This window comes from Gracilinanus agilis, chromosome 1 (genome assembly GCF_016433145.1).
Source record: "Gracilinanus agilis isolate LMUSP501 chromosome 1, AgileGrace, whole genome shotgun sequence".
Taxonomy (NCBI): domain Eukaryota; kingdom Metazoa; phylum Chordata; class Mammalia; order Didelphimorphia; family Didelphidae; genus Gracilinanus; species Gracilinanus agilis.
In genome coordinates this window covers 352,275,340-352,288,967 of record NC_058130.1, presented here as the reverse complement: position 1 = coordinate 352,288,967, position 13,628 = coordinate 352,275,340, and the positions used below count along the sequence as shown (strand labels likewise).

Here is a 13,628-nt window from a genome sequence, read left to right as displayed (position 1 = left end):
AAATATATATATATATATATATTTGATTTTTAAAACATTTTTTAAATTAGAGCATTTGATTTTTCCTTTATCTCATCTTGTACTGGAAGTACATATATAATCATTATTTATCTTTTTTTTTTATTTTACAGTGATATAAGCTTCATGTAAACACCTGAAGAGCCCTGAGACTATGGGATTGTGATTTAATGCCTCTCTGATTCCAGGAGAAGTGCTGAGCCACATGGTCAGAGACTTGACTAAAAGATATGCATGGATTGCAGAGTTCTATGCCAATACTTTAGGGCTTGGAAATTGGGGTTTGAGTCCTGGAGTCCCAGTCTTTTCTAAAACTTTAGAGGACGTGGGTCCCCTCAACTTAAATTCCTAGAGAAGCACCTAAGATTGGCTATCATTTAATGGTTCATTCCCTGAGAAGGTGCAGGGAAAAATCGGATCAAAGAAAGGCATTTCCCTTATTCCTCTCTATATATAGAGTAAATGGCAATTTTTCTGTAGTCCTGGCCCTAAATGGGTTATAGCATACTGCTTAAATCACTTTCATTGGGCCTTGAATCAAAGGCCTGTTTATTTCCCCTACATTTTTTGCACATTTTACATTTCATTCACAAGTTAATTTTTTCTCCTTTTTTTTTTTGAATTTTATTCTTTTAATTTTTTTTATTATTTCTTTTGCCAATTGATTTCATGCACCCCCATGACTCACTTAGCCATCCATCCTTGGCTGACTTTTTCAGAGGATAATGTGTTAGTTAAATATTTTCCTCAGGAGGGTGTGTGTTAAGTTTTTATAATCATAATGTCTTAACTATAATCTATATTGCAAGTCAATTTTTACTCCTTTAGAAGTAAACTCAGGGGGGTAATGTTAATTCTCAGAAGGAAATGTATGTTTTATCTATAATGTAAAGTTTAAATTTTTTGAAAGTAATTTCAGGATAAGGATTTTGCCATCTCCCCAGAATCCAGACAATGAACCTTTTTGGCGGAGGCACCAAAAAATGCCTGAAGAGCCTTCACTGGATCATGAAGATCCAATTTGAACTTTGGGGCTCAGTTGATCTGAACTATGGGGTTGGATGCATTTATTTTGAATCAACAGTTTATGCCAGAAAGGGGGACTGCCCCCTTAATGGTTTTTTGTCAATGTACCGAACATTGGTTTTGTTCTTTCTCCCTTTTATCTCTAAATTATTGTAAACTCTAATTTGATTATATTTTCCTTCTGTGGACCTGTGGGGGTCCTTAAAACTACATTTCCCGTGGTCCAGTGGGTTTCCTGTTTTGGATGACGTATTGAAGGTGAGGTTTTAAAAGAGGGGGAAGTGACTTGGGACTTCCTCTTTAGCTACCTGCCTTTTTAGCTACCTGAGCTCTTGGAGAGAGGAGAGGTAAATGGTGGAGGTGAGGTTGGAATAGGTTTCTTATAGGCACGTGGTCAGTTTATCTCTATCAGCATGGCTTTTATTAAAATACTATTCTTCCTTTTGATCTCGGCCCTCATCATTTTTAATCATAACAGAATAAAATATTCCAGAAAGCAAGGGAACTAGGTCTACAACCAAGAGTCATCTACCCAGTAAAACTGACTATATCCTTGCAGGGGAAAGTAATGAAATAGATGACTTCCAAGCATCCATAAAGAAAAGACAGGACTTAAACAGAAAACTTGATGTCCAAACATAGAACTCAAGAGAATCACCAAAAGGTAATTAAGAAAGGGGAAAAAAAACAAAAAAAAATATTTTTAAGGAACCCATTAAATTCAAATGATTTGTATCTCTATAAGAAAAGATGATATTGGTAACTCAAAAATTGTCATTATCATCAGGGTAGCTAGAAAAAGTATATTTAGAGGGAACAGTGACAAATTGTATAGGATGAATTGTCTATATATATATATATATATATATATATGTGTATAAATACATATAAAACTAGAGGTAAAAAAAGAGGATAATATTAAGAGAAATGGGAAAAGACAAAATGGAGTAAATTTATATTCCATAAAGAAGTGCTTAGTGGGAACAGGGAAGAAGACCAATAAATTGGAAAGGTTAAGAGGTTGGAGACAGGAAATATTTTATTTTTATGTGTATTGAAATTAACTCAAGGAGGGAAGAACAATAAGATCCATTGGGACAGAGAATTAATTTGTGCCCTATAGAGAAGGGGAAGGGTAACAAACGGACTGGTGGGGAGGGAAGCAATACTAAGGAGGGAGAGTGGGAGTGTAGCTTAAAAAGACCAATAAAGAAAAATAAGAGAGGAATTAGAAGGGAGGGGGGAGAAAAGGAAGTAAAAAAAGGAAGGAGACTAGGTGAACTGAGTAAAAACAAAACACTGGTACAGAAGGAAATAATAAAAGAAGAAAAGGCAGGACAAGTAGAGGGAATCAAAATTTTGGGGAATACACAGTTGATAATCATAACTCTGAATATGAATGCGATGAAGTTGCCCATAAAATGAAAGCAAATATGCAGACTGGATTAGGAAACCAAAATCCTACTATATGTTGTCTACAAGAAACACTCATGAGGCAGGTCGACATACATAGGGTAAAAATAAAAGGCTGTAGCAAAATCTATTGGGCTTCTACTGAGAAAAAGACATTAGGAGTTGAAATCATGATATCTGACAAAGCCAAAGTAAAAATAAATTTGGTTAAAAGAGATAGAGAAGGTAACTATATCCTGAAAAAAGACATTAGGGACAATAAAGAAATATTAGTACTCAACATGTATGCACAAAGTGATATAGCATCCGAATTTCTAAAGGAGAACCTAATGGATCTCAAGGATGAAATAGATAGTAAAACTATACTAGTAGGAGACCTAAAACTTCCCCTATTAGATCTATTAGATAATTGAAACCAAAAAATAAATAAGAAAGAGGTAAAAGAGGTGAATGAAATCCTAGAAAAATCAGAGTTAATAGGTATATGGAGAAAAATAAATAGGAACAAAAAGGGATACACCTTTTCAGCAACACATGGTACATTCACAAAGATTATCCATGTACCGGGGCACAGAAACATGGCAAACAAACGCAAAAGAGCAGAAATAATAAATGCAACCTTTTCAGATGATAAGGCAATAAAAATAATAATTATTAAGGGTACATGGATAGACAAATAAAAAATTAATTGGAAATTAAATAATATGATTCTCCAAAATCAGTTAAAGAATTAATCATAGAAACAATAATTTCATAGAAGAGAATGTCAATGATGAGACATCCTACCTAACTATGTGGGATGCAGCCAAAGCAATACACAGGGGGAAATTTATATCCTTGAGGGCAGAGATTAAAAAATTAGGGAGGGCAAAGGTTGAATTCGCATGCAAATCAAAAAACTAGAAAGTGAACAAATTAAAAATCCCCACATGAAAATTAAATTAGAAATCATGAAAATGAAAGGAGAAATTAATAAAATCAAAATAAAAGAACTAATGAATTAATAAATAAGACTAGAAGCTGGTACTTTGAAAAATCAAATAAAATTGCCAAAGTTCTGGTCCATCTAATAAAAAAGGAAAGAAGAGAACCAAATTAACAGTATCAAATATGTAAATGGAGACCTCACCTCTAACAAAAAGGAAATTAAAGCAATTGTTAAAAAATATTTTGCCCAATTATATGGCAATAAATAGAGCAATCTATGTGATATGGATGAATATTTACAAAATGTATATTGCCTAGGTTAACAGCAGAAGAAATAGAATACTTAAATAATCCCATATCAGAAAAAGAAATTGAACAAACCATCAAAGAACTCCCTAAGAAAAAATCCCCAGGATCAGATGGATTCACAAGGGAATTCTATCAAACATTCAAAGAACAACTAATCCCAATACTACACAAACTATATGACATAATAAGCAAAGAAGGAGTTCTACCAAACTCCTTTTATGACACAAATATGGTACTGATCCCAATGCCAGGTAGATCAAAAACAGAGAAAGAAAACTACAGACCAATCTCCTTAATGGACATAGATGCAGAGATATTAAATAGAATACTAGCAAAAAGACTCCAGCAAGTGATCACAAGAATTATTCATTATGATCAGGTGGGATTTATACCAGGAATGCAAGGATGGTTCAATATTAGGAAAACCATCCACATAATTGACCATATCAACAAGCAAACCAACAAAAATCACATGAATATCTCAATTGATGTAGAAAAAGCCTTTGACAAAATACAACACCCATTCCTATCAAAAACACTAAAAAGTATAGAAATAGAAGGACCTTTCCTAAAAATAATAAATAGTATATGTCTAAAACCATCAATAAATATCATCTACAACAGGGGTAAATTAGAAGCATTCCCAATAATATCAGGAGTAAAAGAAGGATGCCCATTATCACCTCTATTATTTAACATTATACTAGAAACACTAGCAGTAGCAATTAGAGAAGAAAAAGAAATTGAATGTATTAAGATAGGCAATGAGGAGACCAAACTATCACTCTTTGCAGATAATGATGGTCTACCTAAAAAATCCTAGAGAATCAACTAAAAAGCTAGTGGAAATAGTCAACAACTTTAGCAAAGTAGTAGGATACAAAATAAATGCACAAAAATCATCAGCATTTCTATGCATTTCCCACACATCTCAGCAACAAGAGTTAGAAAGAGAAATTGCCATTTAAAATCATCCTAGACAATATAAAATACTTGGGGATCTATCTGCCAAGACATACACAAGAATTATATGAACACAATTACAAAATACTTTCTACACAATTAAAACTAGAGAGTATGCCCTTCAATTGGGGAATGGCTGAACAAATTGTGGTATATGCTGATGATGGAATACCATTGTGCTCAAAGGAATAATGAACTGAAGGAATTCCATGTGAACTAGAACAGCCAGGAACTGATGCAGAGTGAAAAAAGCAGAACCAGGAGAATATTATACACAGAAACTGATACACTGTGGTAAAACTGAATGTAATGGACTTTTCTACTAGCAGCAATGCAATGCAATGATTCAGAACAATTCTGAGGGACTTATAAGAAAGAACGCTATCTACATTCAGAGGAAGAATTGTGGGAGTAGAAACAGAAGAAAAACAACTGCTTGAACACATGGGTGATGGAGATATGATTTGGGATGCAGACTCTAAAAGACCACCCCATTAATAGTGCAACTATTAATAATATGGAAATAGGACTTGATCCTATATGGTTATGGGTGGGGGGAGGGTTGGGGTGGAGAGAAAGAACATTAATCATGTAACCATGGAAAATTTTTCCCAAAAAAATGAATAAAAATTTGAAAAAAATTTTAAAAATTCCTATGCTCAAGCAGGAAGCAAGTCTTTAAGTTATCAGCATCTCAAGGATTAATTGAATTAGCAGTGGGGGGAAGCCCTCAGAGCTCCCAGCCCTTGGGACATCTTTCCATCTCCAAAGAACTAAACCTGGCAGAAATTCAGAAAGGAAGGACTGATATTTTAGAGGGTACCTTAACATCCCAGAAAATAGAGCCCATCTATAAAAAGGTAGGAAAAATGAGCAAACAACAAAAAAAGGACCTAACTCTAAAGAATTTTTATGGAGCAAAGAGAAAGGTATAGACACAGAAGAGAACAGAGAAAGCAAAGCAAACACATGCAAAATCCAAAAGAAAAATATGGATTGGACAACAATTCTGGAAGAGCTCAAAAAAGAATTTTAAAAAAATGAAAAAAGGAGACCCAAAAGCAGAAAAAGGAAAATCAGACCTTAAAACTTAGAACTGAGCAGCTAGAAACAAATGATTTCATGAGAAATCAAGAAACAATAAAAAATCAAAAGAATGAAAAAACAGAAGAAAACAATGAAATTGCATATTCAAAAAACAACTGACCTAGAACATAGATCCAAGAGAGACATTTTTTCTTTTTTTTTATATTTTTTTTAAACCCTTAACTTCTGTGTATTGGCTTTTAGGTGGAAGAGTGGTAAGGGAGGGCAATGGGGATCAAGTGACTTGCCCAGGGTCACACAGCTAGGAAGTGTCTGAGGCCCGATTTGAACCTAGGACCTCCCGTCTCTAGGCCTGACTCTGAATCCACTGAGCTACCCAACTACCCCACTAAGAGAGACATTTTAAGAATTATTGGACTACCTGAAAGCCATGATCAAAAAAAAAAAACCCTTGAAAATCATAATACAAGAAATTATCAAAGGAAACTGCCCAGGTATCTTCAGAAAAGAAAAGAAAATTGAAATAGAAAGAATTCACAGAAATAAATCCTTAAATGACAACTTCCAGAAATATAATAGCTAAATTCAAGAGTCCCAAGCAAAAAAGAAAATACTGCAAGCAGCCAGGAAGAAACAATTCAAATATCATGGAGTTACAATCAGGATCACACAGGACTTATCAGCTCCCACATTATAGGATTGGAAGACATGGAATATGATATTCTGGAACACAAAAGATCTAGATTTACTGAGATTCACCTATCTAGAAAAATGGAATATATTCTTTCAGGTGAAAAAATGGTTATTCAATAAATAGAAGATTTCCAAGCATTCCTAAGGAAAAGACAATCCTAGCTAAACTTATTTACTTATTCAATGCCATGCCTATCAAACTACCAAAAAACTTTTTTATAGAATTAGAAAAAATGATTACAAAGTTCATCTGGAAGAACAAAAATAAGAATATCAAAGGAACTAATGAAAAAATGTGAAGGATAGGGGCCTAGCAGTACCAGATCTTAAACTGTACTACAAAGCAGTGATCATCAAAACAATGTGGTACTGGCTAAGAGATAGGAGGGTGGATCAATGGAATAGATTAGGGGTAAATGACCTCAGTAAGCTAGTGTTTAATAAACCCAAAGATCCCAGCTTTTGGAACAAGAACTCACTACTTGAGTAGTGAAAAACTGCTAGGAAAATTAGAAAATGGCATGAGAAAAATTAGGTTTAGATCAACATCTTTCACCCTATTCCAAAATAAATTCAAAACGGGTAAATGACTTAAATATAAAGAGTGAAATCATAAATAAATTGGGTGAACATGGAATAGTATACTTGTCAGCAGATCTATGGGAAAGGAAGGAATTTAATTCAAAGCAAGAGATACAGAACATTACAAAATATAAAATGAATAATTTTGATTTTATTAAATTTAAAAGGTTTTGTACAAACAAAACTAATGCAACCAATAGTATAGGGGAAGCAACAAACTGGGGAAATTTTTTATAACTAAATTCTTTTACAAAGGTCTAATTTCCCAAATATATAAGGAACAGAAATCAAGCCATTCTCCAACTGACAAATGGCCAAAGGATATGAACAGGACATTTTCAGGTGAAGAAATCAAAACTATCACTAATCACATGAAAAAGTGTTCTAAATCCCTCCTAATTAGAGAAATGCAAATAAAAACAACTCTGAGGTACCACGTCACACCTAGCAGATTGGCCAATATGAAAGTAAAGGAAAATAATAAATTTTGTAGGCAATGTGGCATAACTAGGACACTAATACACTGCTGGTAGAGTTGTGAATTGATTCAGTCATTCTGGAAGGCAATTTGGAATTATGCCCAAAGGGCTTTAGAAGAATGCATACCCTTTGTTCCAGTCATATCACTATTAGGTTTGAATCCCAGAAAGATAAAAAAATGGGGATGGATCTGTTTGTACAAAAATATTTATAGCTGCACTTTTTATGGTGGCAACAAATTGGAAAATGAGGGGATATCCCTCTACTTGGGAACGGCTGAACAAATTGTGGTATATGATGACAATGGAATACTGTTGTGCTATATGGAATGATGAAACAGATGGAAAGACCTACATGAATTGATGTAGAAATATGCAGAACTAGGAGAACATTATACACAGTAACTGAAGTATGGTGGGATGATCAAAAGTAATTGACTTTGCTATTGATAGCAATGCAATGATCAGGGATAACTCTGAGGAGCTTATGAGAAAGAATGCTATCCACATCTAGTGAAAGAATTGTTGAGGGGCAGAAATCCAGAAGAAAACACTGGATTTATCATTTGTTTATATGGGTATATGATTTGGGGTTTTGGTTTTAAAAGATTACTCTATTACAAAAATGAAGAATGTGGAAATAGAATTTTAGTGATAATACATGTATAATCCAGTGAAATTGACTGTCAACTCTGGGAGGGTGAGGGAACAGGGGAGGGAGACAACATGAATCACGTAAGTATGGGAAAAAATAAAAAATAAATAATTTTGATAAAAAAATAAAAGGTATACTCTGACTTGAATAACAACATATCTTAAAAAAATAGCACTAAGCCACAAAAACCAAGAAGGGAGAAAATAGGGAAGAGAGAAGAAATACAAAGGAAAGAGTGTCAGAGATCATTAGCTAGAAATATTTACAGAATCATATCAAGTAGCAGGCTTGAATAGTGAAGAAAAGAACTAAATTAAAAAGATGGGAGTGGCACACACAGCATATGATATGTACATTAGGACTAGTAATGTGGATAAAAATCATCCCAATAGCCTGGAATTTGCTCTGTACAACATAGTAACAAATTTAGCCATGAAATGCAAACCTTCATAATCAGATATAGGCAAGCAATAGAAAATAGCTAGATATGTCATGGAACCTTTTCAACAATATGGACTGCAATAGTTTTCTACTGAAAAGAAAAAACAGAAGTTTCTGCTAACTTTAAAAACACCATTTTAGAAGGAGATAAACAGAAGAAATTGATAAATTTGTACAATATTGTTTCATCTTTTTATATGATACTAAAGTTGAAAAGACATAGCCATTAAAAATCTTCAAAAATTCTGAGATATTTAAAGATATAGCATAAGTAGCATTATGTGATTCATCTAAACTGTGAATATGAGTGGTTCTCAGTAAAAAGTTTTGAAGATGCCCTTTTTTTGACTCACTTCTCACTAAGGTGACAAAAGGTTTTTATAAGTCAAAGTGGTTGACTGGTCTCTGTATTTCTGGAAATGTGCCTTTGGTACTTCAAATAGACTCAATATTAGAAGGACAACTTTAGTTAGTCAAAAACAAACAAAGCAGTGACTTAATCATGATGTCAAAAGAATTAAGAATATTTTTAAAGACCTTCTCTCAGACCACACCCTATTTCCTGAACAGTTTTACAATGGTGATGACTCATAGAAACCTGTCAACTCTGGCAATGATTGCTTTTATCTTGGCAGGTATCAGTGAATCCAGTCCCTAGCAATCTAAGCAAAATGTCAGGTTGACTGTTTTTGTGTGTGCTGATAAAATCTTGTTCCTATTAAATAAAACTTTCATATAATTAAAAAATTCACCACAGTAGATCTCATAAAGGGATCATATTTTACCCATCTTTATAAGCTAATGGACAAATCATTTTTTCTAATTAGAAATTAATTAATTCTAATTCTAATTCTTCATGGGATCCCAGAAATTTAGAACTGCAAGTAGAAGTCATATTAGAATCATAGCTTTATCTAAAAATAGTAATATCATTCTATATCTGCTTAACAAGAGAATGCTGCCTAAGGAAGCAGAATTCATTTTTGCCATCAATTTACCACCAAATATGTTACTGATTATATATATTTTATAAAGTGGGAGATTTTGAAAGAATGTTGATCCATGTTACAGCACAAAAAAATATGATTCAAAGAATCAATGAATCTTTTCACTGGAAGGGGCCTCACTAAGAGATCAAAGATAGGGCAAAGGGGCTTACTTGTACAAAAAATATTTATAAAAGTTCTTTTTTTATGGTGGCAGAGAATTGGAAACTGAGATGTCCATCAGTTGAAGTATGGCTAAACAAGTTTTGATATATCATTGTAATGGAATACTATTATGCCATTAGAAATGACAAACAAGATGTGATCACAAAAAACTAGAAGGATTTCTATGTGATACAAAGTGCAAAATGTGAAGTAAAAAAGATGCAAAATGATGCAAAGTGATGTGAGCAGAACCAGGAGAACATTGTACACAGTAAGAGAAATTATGTACAATGATTAACTGTGAATGACTTAACCATTATCAACAATGTAAGGATCTAGGACAGCTCCAAGGGACTTATGATGAAAAAAGTTATCCAGTTCCATGGAAGGAATTAATGAACTCTAAATGTAGACTGTAACATACCATTCTTCATTTTATTTCATCCATGAATTTTTCTCTAGTTTAAGTGATATGTATCTTCTTTCACAACATGATTAACATGGAATTATTTATTGCATGATGGCATATGTATATTACCTGCTATCTCAAAGGGGAAGGAGAAATGGAGAGAGAGAGAACATGGATCATAAAATATCAGAAAACATTTATCTCTATACATAATGTAATGTATCTATGTGTAATCTGAGTGTGTATATATATATATATATATATATATATATATATATATATATGAAAAAAGAAAAGGAAAAAAGGAAAGGACCTCCCAGTTTATCTAGCTTAACCCATATGTGAGTAAACATCCCCTCTCTTCCTAAGACCAGACACATGAAATCTTTGGCTGAAGACCTCCACTGGGGGAGAACCTACTACCAGGTCCTAAGACAACTTATTATCTTTCTGAATACCTTTAATTGTTAGAATTATTAAAGGAATGGTTAGTGAATATCTAAGAAAATAAATCTATTGTTTTATGAATATCTAGCAAAGTATGTGTTAATTCTAAATAATTGTTAGATGACCTCACTGGAGGTCTTCAATAGAAAAGGCTTCATTTGTTGGTATAATTCGGTCAAGTCCTGTCATTTAATTTCCCCATGACTCAACAAAACTCAAGACTGTAAGTTGAAAATCAGGTGCTCTCTTGTTTGAATAGAGGCAGTTTCCTTATGGAAAGTTCCCTATTCCAATGAAATCATAGTTTTGCCCCCTCCAAAAAAAATTGTTAGGAAGAATTTTTTAAAATCTCAAATATATGGTTTTATATTTATTGCAATTAAATTTCATCTTTTTAGATTTGACCCAGTATTCCACTTTGTTAAAAGTGTCATCCAATATTTAATTGTTCCTCCTAGCAAATCTGATAAGTATCTAATCTTTTATCAGAGTCATTGATAAAAAGGTTCTGTATTAGTGGTTCAAATTCAGATCCCTAAGATATTCCACTGGAGAATCCCTTCAAATCTGACCTCAAACAATTAATGACTACTTTTGGGGTCTGGTTAATCTGGTCATTCAACCAGTTCCAAATCCCCATAAGTTTATTATCCTCTCAGCCACATCTCTCTATCATATCAACTAGAATAGCACAAGAGACTTTTTATTATGTTCCACTGAAATTTAGATAAGCTATCTATTCCCTTCATCTACAAATCTACTTAGTTGTCAAAAATAAACAAGTCTGATCTGGTGTGAACTGTTTTGGATTAAGCCACAGGAGTTCTCTGTAATCATGTCTTACTTTTTTAGATATACCCTAACCTTCTCTGTTTTAGAATTATTATCAAAAATTAAAGTCAAGCTTAATGTCTCAATGTTTATATGACTTTCTATTTTCTTTCCTTTTTTAAAAATCAAAAGATTTTTCCTTTTCCAATCCTGTGATATGTCTCTCTCTGTTCTCTATCATCTTTCAAAGATCACTGATAGAGACTCAGCAATCAGTCATATCTGTAAATCCTGGTCCTGGTGAAAAACATACTAAGGGAAGTTAGATTTTCTCATTTCCCTAATTACCTAGATTATCAACTCCATTTTAGACATTTGTGATATGTCCTTTTCATTACCAAGATAATTTTCCTAAGCAAGAGATGGATGTCAAAATCAGGGACCTGTGATTTTTCAGGTCAATTAATCAGTTAAGTAAACTTCATTAGGTGCTTAATAAGTGCCAGGAACTGAAGACACAAAGACAAAAAACAAAATCCCTACTCTCAAGGAGCTTACATTCTGTGAAGAGAAAGAACACTTATACATACAAGCTGATACAAAATTATTACAAAGTAAATTCAGTGGAATGCATCTATAGCTAGGGATATCAAGAAAGAATTTCTCTAGGGTAAGGTCTTTGATCTGTGTTTTGAGGAAGACTAGAGATTACAAGAGATGAGACTGACATTACAGACAAGGTAAACAGCCCATGCAAAGGTAAAGAGAGAAAGAATGCCAAGTATGAACAACAGAAAGAGGGCTTGTTGGATTAAACCATTGTGTGTGTGAAAGAGGATTATATATTATAAGGCTAGAAAGCTAGACTTGAGTCAGGTTCTGACTTCAAATGTCTGGCAGAGGAGTCCATATTTGATCCCAGAGGGAGATAGTGGAGTTTAGTGAGCAGGGGAATAAAATGGTCAGCCCTGTGCTTTAGGTCTATTATTTTCACAGCTGCATGAATAGATTGGAAAGATGAGATTTTGCAATCCTTTACAAAAGAAGTGATGCTGAGAGATAAGATGGTGGAGTAAAGAACACTCCTCTCCCTTGAACCCTCTATATACACACAAAAAAGCATAGAAATCACATCAAAACAAAGGAAAGCTGGGGGAACATGTCTCACTAGAGTAAGAAGAGAGAATACCAGGCAGCACAGCATCTGTGGGAACTGGCAGAACTTAGACCAGTCCAACTTACTACTTACTACTCTTCCAGAGGTAACAAAGCTGTAGAATGGGAACAAGCCCAGGCCAAGCCATTCGACATAGGTAGAGAAGGCAGAGAAGGCAGGAACCTTCACACTCCCATGGGACAGGAGAGTGCCTAAGGCAGCAACTATTATCATCAAGCAAGATCCCAAGATATCCACTCAGAACCCATGAAGAAACAAGAGAAGCCTTATATAAACTGATGCAGAGTGAGTAGAACCAGGAGAATTTATATAATACCAGCAATATTGTAAAGACAACCAACTTTGAAAGACTTAAGAACTCTGCTTAATACTGTGCCCCACAGCAATTCCAGAGGATTTAAGATGAAACATGCTATGCTCCTGAAAAAGAGGTAATAGACTCATTACAGAGAATGAAATACGAAATACTTTAATATACACAGGACTGTCTAAATACTATATCTTATATTGCCTGAATTTTAGTATAGGTACTCCAGCAAAATAAGCTTGAAATTCTTGAGATTAGAGCAAAAACTGACATAATATACATGAAGTAAATGGTTTTCTAAAAAAAATCTTGCTGTACATCAGGGCTTACTTCCTTTATAAACTTTTATTCACTCTTTTATTTTTTTATGTCACAGAGGCTCAAACTCCACAGATCTTCGAAAAAAGTTATCTTAAAGGTCATATCTATTAAGAAATCTTATGACTTTAACATATTAAGGGAAAAGCACTTTTTCAGAAATGGCCTTAATAGCTACATTTTATCCTACAAATCATTTTTTAATCAACTAGAAAGAAAACTACAAGGTTCACCAGTTTGGTAAATTCTCAGTTTTTGGTACTTTCATTCTATACCTTCAGAAATAATATATCTTATATCCTCTGTACTTCTTTAGTCAACTATGAACCTGTAGGATATTCTTACTTAAAAACCAAGAACATACAATTTTGTGAAAATTTGACTGTTTCCTTCTTATATCTTCATCAAGGATACACTTTGATACTTACATAGAACATTCATATACATATTTTAGAGATATATGAAAACAAAATATGGTTCAGTATTTGCTATCTC

The 13,628-nt window shown here is 33.5% G+C and overlaps 1 protein-coding gene across 1 annotated transcript in view; it reads right to left on the bottom strand.

Moving 5' to 3' along the window:
• The window catches only part of LOC123231464 (mannosylglucosyl-3-phosphoglycerate phosphatase-like), an 83,538-nt gene that overhangs the window by 35,779 nt on the left and 34,131 nt on the right, over positions 1-13,628 (bottom strand). The gene's annotated exons all lie outside the window — the stretch shown is intronic.